The sequence below is a fragment of the Dendrobium catenatum genome, unplaced genomic scaffold (genome assembly GCF_001605985.2).
Source record: "Dendrobium catenatum unplaced genomic scaffold, ASM160598v2 original_scaffold_9099, whole genome shotgun sequence".
NCBI classification, from domain to species: Eukaryota; Viridiplantae; Streptophyta; class Magnoliopsida; order Asparagales; family Orchidaceae; genus Dendrobium; species Dendrobium catenatum.
Genome location: NW_021327559.1, coordinates 308,163 through 317,155, shown reverse-complemented (window position 1 = coordinate 317,155; position 8,993 = coordinate 308,163). Strand labels below are relative to the sequence as shown.

At 30.0% G+C, this 8,993-nt stretch overlaps 1 non-coding gene across 1 annotated transcript; it reads right to left on the bottom strand.

The window, feature by feature from the left end:
* Nucleotides 1-672: 672 nt before the first annotated feature.
* On the bottom strand, nucleotides 673-779 carry LOC114578395. The gene has a single exon (XR_003699433.1). It is a non-coding gene; the product is annotated as a small nucleolar RNA R71 (small nucleolar RNA).
* Nucleotides 780-8,993: the final 8,214 nt, after the last annotated feature.

Genomic DNA, 8,993 nt, shown 5'->3' with positions numbered 1-8,993 from the left:
GTATATGCTTTTGCAATTATTTTTATATTTTTCAAAAACATATAAATTTATTTATACTTAGTTTATATTTTGTTTTATTATCATTATTCTTGTGAAGCTATGAATCTATAACTGTTTGCTTTCATTTATAATTTTGAGTTTAGTTTGTTTTATTATATTTAAGTTTTTTTTATTATAGTTGTTTCTGTAGTAGATTCAATAAGGGGCCCTTATTTTAATTAGAAATAAAAAGGACCCTTACAAAAATTTGAAAAGTAAAAGGACTTCAATTGTAGAAATGGCCAAATAAAATTTACTTAATGACTATCCTAGACCTCTTAGGCAGTATGACAATCCCTTAGTAGATGGAATTCATCAGAGTATCAACCGACCTATTATCCAAACAAATAAATTTGAGCTAATTCATACTGTTATATAAATGGTATATAATTCTCAATTAGTGGAAACTCCTATTGAGGATCCTATCCTATACTTAGCTAGTTTCTTAGAAATTTATAGAATATTCAAGTATAATGGAGTCAGTGATGACGCTATTAGACTTCTTTTATTTATATTTTTTCTAAGGGATAAAGGAAAAATATGGTTGAATTAATTTTTTCCAGGCTTAGAACCACTTGTAATGACTTATCAAATAAGTTCCAAGCAAAGTATTTCCAACTTTCCAAAACTGATAAACTTAGGAATAATATTACTTCATTTGCCTAAATTAATGGAAAGTTAATTTATAGAAGATGGGAAAGATTCAAGGAGATTCTTAGAAAGTTACCTCATCATGCTTTGGTTGATTAGTTGGTGATTTAGACTTTTCATAATGAGCTTGTAGGATCTTTTAGGTTAATAATTAAAGCGATAGATAGGGGATCTTTAATGTTAAAGTCTTTTAATGAGGTTTATGTTCTAATAGAGGAGATGGAAATAAATAACTTTTGGTACCCTTCTGATAAGGTGAATCATAAGAGATTATCTTGTGTCTTTGAGTTAAATGCTTTATAAATTTTGACTGCTTAAGTTGTTGCCATGTCTAAGAAGTTTGACAATTTTGGAGTTCTTCTAGTTTCAAGATCACTTATGCAATTAAAAGAAAATAGTTTGAATTATTTTGGTGAGTCTAATGCTTAAAAAGTTAAGAATGTTATTATAAGTGGAAGACCTAAAAAACATATTAAAATACATTCAATTTAGGCATGAGGAATCACCCTAATTTTAGATAGAATAATAATTATATGGGAAAAAATAATGTCACCACGCAGATTTTGATTTATCCTATTTTATTATCAAAAACTGCATTGAGAATAAAGTACAGTCTCATGAGACTGACACAATATTCCACAATGAATTCAAAATTAAAATAAGATTTAGAAAATGATATTTCTATGATCAATCATAATTCAAAGAATAACATATCACCTCAAAAGATGAGATGTAATTTTATAGACTGTGTTTAGAAATATAAATAGGATTTTGAAAATTTATTCATTCTTTTTTTAGACATTACAAGGAGAAGATTATATCATCCTAAAAGATGTATATAACATTCTTCAAGACATCCAAAAGCAAGAATGGATTTTATAAAATTCATAATTTCTAAGTTGAATATAAAAAGTTGAATGTTATATTATCTAAATAGATAATAGTAAGATTCCATAAGCACATTTAAAATTAGAAATGAGTTTTTTTTAAAAGACATCTATATTCCCAAATATTTTTCTTGGGCTCTCAAGTCCCTATAGGGGCAAGCCCTAATAGTTAATTACATACTAGGAGGGGTGCTCCTAAGAAAACTCTCAATTAAAGTAGAGATTTCATACCCTTTGATTACAAAGTAAAGATAATAAAAGAAGTAGAAATTTTTCAAGGAGAAAGCTCAACGTTGAACAGTTTTTAATGAGTCAAAGGTGGAAATGTAAGAGGCGCCAGATTCTGAGAAGCTCAGAGGCAACCTTAGTCTACCCTATGTTAGGCTTTACATTTTAGGAGAGAATTTTTATGTCTGAGTTGGAATTTTATTAAAACGTTAGGATTATATTCACTGAGGGTGAGGACGTATTATTAAAAAATCTACTTATGAATCTAAATTTAAATTGGGTGCCATAAAGTAGTAACTAAACTTATTTAATGAAATGCAAATATGAACTTACCTTTGCCTGGATCGAGGAGCCAGCTAGCTACCTAAATGCATTAATATCATGTGTTTGGTATCCTTATGAAAGATGGGTTGGGAAGTTGTTTAAGTTTTGATGAATTGGGGGCTGACATCTAAGATAAATCCAAATTTCCCCCCTCAACTTATATAGCGTAAATGGTGCATAAGAGTAAAAAATAATTTAAATTTTGTACTCATTCAATTTTTATCTAATGCAATGCATGTTAATTGAATCAAATACATAAACTTATTATGAAGCATTTTTAAAATTAGGTTTAGAAAATATATTTTTCCCTAGAGGTTGCAAAACATCCCCTTGATAAAACTGCATCCTAATAGGCTAGATGGTTTGCCTGAACCCATAGGTGAGGAGGTGCCTAATAAAGAAGAGAAAGTAATAATATACATATATGCTAACTCTCAGTTATCCTGAGCTTACTTCTTAACTTGTTACAATTTTTATGTGAGCCTAAATTTTTATTAAATTTTTAATTATAAAAAAAGTCTATTCATATCATCACAAAACACTAATCATATCCAAGCTAAAATAAAACACGACATGTAAAAAAATCATAAAAATAAGAAATTTCTACTTTACAAGCAATATAAATAATCAAAATAAACTATCTAAAATATAATGTAAAAAGTCCATATGACAACTGCCATTTTATTTAAAACCCAAAATTTGCTGAAAAGTAAAGTGGTCGGGTACCCTAACAACAAACCTAGATTCTAATTCTAAGACCAATGCAAGTGATTTTGAAATGGGATATCTCTTCTTTTTCACACTTCCTCTTCTTCTATTCTTAGGCTTCTTTCCTTCTATAAGCTCCTTGAATTCACGAGGTCTGGATATCCAAATAAAAAGAAACTCATCCTCGAAGAGGTATTTTCTTTTCCCTTTGGATATTAAAGTTATCCAAACTTGGCTTTCCAAATAGAAGAGAACATTCTCTTTAGAAATATTCTCTTCTCTTTGGATTTGAAGTTGGACGTGACATCCCAATTTTAAGTCACTTTCACATTACAACTCTTTTCAAATACATTTACGTTATATTTCACATATAAAAGAAAATTTGGACCACCTATAAAGTTATCCTAAGAAATTATAATAAAATTATCCCAAACAGTTATATAAATTGCATCTACTAAGTGTTCACTTTCAAACTCTACAAATTAACACATAAATCTTTTGCTTTATTATTTTGGAGGGACATGTTGCAACTTAGATTTAAAAACTATATATTTTTTATATCATGTGAGTTTTTGATGATACAAAAATATTATTGTGTTGATTACTTTTTCTCCTAACATATATTGTATATATTTTCTTTGTGTTATTTATGTGTACTAACATTTCAGGGAAATCATACTCTAGACTATCAAAGATTTCAAGATAAATTAGATTAGGATTTTTTGTAATGAAGTCTATACTTTTTCTAGTTTTTTAGTTTAAGAGAGTGTGATTGTAATTGGGTAATCGTGCACACACATATTGGGAGAGTGAGTCAAAACTTAATTTTTTTAAAACTAATCATATTGTATGATTTTAAAATTATATTAGATGATTTTCCACAATAGTTCCTCGAGAATGGAGTTAATCAAGTCATGCCTTGAAAAAGTTTCTTTTTGTACTGTTCGTACTATATAAAGTGGAGTTTGTACAGATGACATCTAAAGTATAAAGTGGGTACGTACCAGTTCATCCCATATAAACAAATTAATTTCTTAAACCATTTGTATTATACAAAGTTGAATTTATACAGATGACATCTAGTGTATGAAATGGGATCATCCATGTTAATACCAAACGATCTGATCAATTTTTGAACTGATTATACGGTATAAATTTAGGTATGTAGAAACGAATCCCATAGTACGAAATGGGATTGTCCATGTTAGTATCAAATGAAGCGTGATTTGTTTAAAATTTTTGTACTATATGAAGTAGGATTCATAGAGATGATGATCTGTGTATGAAATGAATTCTTACATAATCATATAGGACGAACTTGTATAATTTTGAACTATTTATATAGGTTGATTTCAATTCATATAAATGACTGATAGAGTTTGAAATTAGGTTCGTACAGGATCATACATGAATTTTTAAACTATTTGTATATATAAAGTATAATTTTACTATATGATTTGAAGACGTTTAACATGAAATTTTCAATTTTATAGATGGTTTTTTTTTTTTGCTTTCATTTGTAAATGTCTTAAAAAATTTTTCCACTAATCTTCTAGAGTTATTGCTATGAATTCTTTCGAAGAGTGGAAAGAAGAGTGTTTGGGAGAGTTTTATAAGAGTGAAGACTGAGAGATCTTTTTGAGAGAAATTTGTAAGGGGATTCAGAAGGTTACTTAAAGGTAAGAATCTCTTATTTATTTTCCAAGTTTCTCCCTACTTTATTAAAGGCTTTTGAAAGAAGACATTCAAAGAAGATCATAGTACTCTACTGTCACTAGGAGGGTGAAAGAGGATGTTGGTACACTACAGTCACCACAAGGGTGAGAAAGGATTTTGTTTCTCTGCTGTCAACAGGAGGGTGAGAAAGAATGTTGGTATTCTTTCCATCACCAGTAGGGTGAGAAAGGACTTCAGTACTCTATCGCAATGTGTTAGTGGAAGAGAGGCTATTGTAAGAGCTTCTCTGCCTTACTATGGGAGCAAAAAGGGAGATACTTTGATATAGTATAAAATAAGGAGTCTTTAGGGAGAGTTACTTTAAAAAAGAACCAGATCAATTAAATGCAAAATGTTTAAATAGTTTTTCAGTGCCCTTAAATCTGAGAACTATATGCATATTTCAACCTGTAAAACTAGAAAAGAGATTTCGAATAGACTTTGCATAATGTATAAAAGAACTAATAATGTGAAACAGTCGATATTAAATATTTTATTTTATGACTACAAACTTTTTTGCATGAAATCAAATGAATCAATCGCTAACATGTGTACTCGTTTTACATATATAGTCACTTCATTGCATGCTTTAGGTAGGGAACTAACAAATTCTAAAAAAGTTAATAAAATTCTACATTGTTTACCTACCACTTATTATATAAAGATAACTATCATAACTAAATCAAAAGACCTAACTATTTATTATATTTATAATCTACTTGGATCACTAATTGCTTATAAGAAAGGGGTGACTCAAAGACATATTGATGCAGGAGATAAGATAAAGGAGAAAAATATTGCATTAAAAGTGGATGACTCAAAAAGTGATTAGTTATAGCTTGAGGATGAAAAAGATATTTCTCTCATGATGAGGAAATAAAAAGTTTTGTGAGAAGAAACCAACAGAGATATTATTAGTGGAACAAGGGTATGTTCCACAAAAATGTAAAAGCTTCTAATGGTGTAATTTATTATAAATGGAGAAAGCTTGGACATATTAAATTTAATTGCCTAAATCTCAAATTAATCCTAACAAGGAGAAAGCTGAGGAGAAAACCATTATTATGAAGGGCAAGAAAAGACTACAAAGAGCAATCTGGGTAGAATAAACATTAGATAACTCAGAAATAAAAGTAGAAGATGAAGTCACAAACTTGTATTTAATGGATGAAAAACTTGATCTGTTAGATCAAGAGAAGGTATGTGATTTATCCTACGATGAGTTATTTGATGTTTCTGAGAAAGTCCATACTACATATTGGAAACCTTAAAAATTGCATGCCTAACTGAACATAGAGTATTTAAATTTACAAAAAGAGCATGAAATTCTTAGGAACGATCACACTCTATTGGCAGCAATCACATGAAATCATTTGATGAATTTGACGATTTGAACAAGAAACATGAATTATTTAAAACATCTTATATTGATCTTGAAAATGAATGTAAGGTGTATATAGATAAAACAAATTAAAGAGAATATGAGTTAATTGCTGATAATATTGTTCTAGAAAGTGTGAACTCATATCTTAAAGAGATACTGATAGCTTTTGAGGAATGTAGGACACCACCAACACTTGAACAATTTTCTAATCTAGATTAGAAGCATAAATTTCAAAACCTAGGAAAAGGTAGTATAACTCACATAAATTGGTAAATCAATTTCTTGGAGGTAAATATTTTTCATATGGAATGATTGGCAATATCTCTCACACTTATATGATTCATAGTAGAACACATTTAGTATAGAGACCCAAGATGCAAAAATTATAGCATATCAAGTATGCATCTAGATTATCATTGTTAAGAGGTGAAACCAAATTCATTTGTTCCCAATTATAATATTTGATAATTTTGTTGAGACGCTCTCATATAAGTTATCGTGAGTGCATTTGGTACCTAGGCAGTGGATGTTCGAAGCATATGATTGGAGATGCAACACAATTCATATCGCTAGAAGCTAGGAATGGAGGCAAAGTGATATTGGGAGGCAATACCATAAGGAAAGTGGTAGGTACAGGTATGATTGGTAACAAAAACAATTTCTTTATTTAGAATGTGTTATTGGTTGAAGGATTAAAGCATAACTTGTCGAGTATTAGTTAGTTTTATGATAATTAAGGGTTATAGTTTAAAATTTTTTTCTATAAGTTGCATAACAAGCTAAAATGGAATTAATCTATTACATGGAGAAAGGGTAAATAATGTATATATGCTTGATTTAAATTTTGTTAATTCTTATAATGATTTTTATCTCAAAATAATCACTGATGAATCATAATTATGGTATAGAAAACTTTGTCACATAAGCATGAAAAAGCTTAGGAAGATTACCCAAAAAGAATTGGTTACACAGATACCTAAACTAGACTTTACTAAGGATCGCCTGTGTAATGCATGTCAATTAGCAAAATAGGTGAGTCATATTATCAATTCAAAGTGCTCATAGAGGAGAGTTTTAAAATGAAAAAATTCAAGATTTTTGTGAAGGGCAAGGAATTTATGACAATTTTAAGTACTTAGGACCCCTCAGTAGAATAGGATTATTGAAAGAAATAATAAAACATTTATAAAAGTTGTTAGAGCCATATTGGTTGAATATTCACTTCTGAATTAATTTTGTGCTGAAGCAGTTAGTATGACTTATTATGTTTTGAATAAGACGAACATTAGATCCAAGTTGAACAAGACACCCTATGACCCTTTTAAGGGAGAACACCTAATCTTTCACATTTTTATGTATCTGGATGTAAGGCAATCATTTATAATAATGGTAAAAATCCTTTAGAAAAATTTGATCCTAAATCTGATGAATGAATTTTTCTAGGATATTCTAGTGTTGGAAAATCCTATAAAGTTTTAAAAAGGGAACTTTGGTAGTTGAGGAGACTACACATAATTTTTAATGAATCTGGTATTTCAAAAGAGCCAATGTTGGAGGAAGAAAATATTGAAGATATCTCCCAAGAAATTGAAATGATAAATTTGGAAGAGAATATTGGATAAAAAATAAAAAATAAAAACTTTCCCTAGAGAATGAAAATTTTCTAAGAGTCGCCCTAATGAATTGATTTTAGCTGAACCAAGAGAGGGCGTTAGAACTAGGCATGGTCTTAGCAAAAAGTTTAACCACTCATCCTTTATTTTAATGATTGAGCCCACTAATATAAATCAAGCACTTTCTGAGGAATTTTGGGATTTTGCCATGTAAGAAGAATTGAATACATTTATTAGAAATAATGTTTGAGAATTTGTTGAAAGGCCTAATGATTAAAGTGTTAATAAAACTAAGTGGGTATTAAAAAATAAAATAAATGATTCATGTGTAAAGGTTATAAATAAGGCAAGATTGATGGGTAAGGAGTATAATATGAAATTACTAGATGCGCCAAGAGGGGGGTGAATTACAAAAAAACTTATTGCAATAAAAAATCCTAAATAGGAGTTCTAATATTTTTTATGTTTTTAAATTTTTAATAAAAAACTTTAACTAATGTGAAAGAGAGTACCTTAACACAAATAGCAATAACGAATCTCACAATGAATTTTACCAAGCAATTATAATGAAAATAAAATGCAAGCAAAAATAAAAGTTGTAAAGGAAAAAATCACCCCAGAGATTTTATAGTGGTTCGGTCACTTAACGTACGTCCACTCCCCAGAGTCCTCCACTATGGGAATTTCACTACTAAACAATAGTTATCCTTTTGCCCTCTCGGCAAGGTAGAGAAGCCCTTACAATACTCACTTTCACCAACCTGACATGGTGGAGTGCAAAGCGCTTTGTCAACATCCTGGCGAAGGCAGCATACCTTCTCGTTTTTCTCCCTATTGGAGAAGGCAGAGTACCTTCTCATTTTCTCTCTTTTGAAGAAGTCAGAGTACCTTAGAGGACATGGATGTAGAAGAGTCTCTCCCTCAAAGTGCCTCCCACATGATCTTCTTAGGACATAGGAGGAATAAAGTGCGGCAAGAACGGAGCAACTGTGTGATCTCCCTTACACTACTTCTCCCTCACCAAGCTCACATTCTCCTTTCTCTCTCAAACCCTAAAGACATTTCAGCGAGATCAGATCATACAATATGATATAAACTCATACAGTACGATCAACAGAGAAAAGAATATCTACATTTTCTTTTAAAAAACCCTCTCCCCCGTATATGTGCATGGTTGCTCAGTCTTATATGCAATTTGTGGCCAGACTCAAAAAAACAAATAATAATAAATGAAAAATTATAATGTTATAAACTCACACTCCTACTCTATCCAGTCTTGAGTCTTCTTATTATCCTGAGTAACTTGTGATCTTCCTGAAATGTTAGTACTCACAGACAATAGTAGAAATCAAAGGTATTTAATGAATAGTAATTCAAACGACATTATTTGTCATCATCAAAATCTCAAACTATGGGTCATGGATTGCAACAATCTCCCCCTTT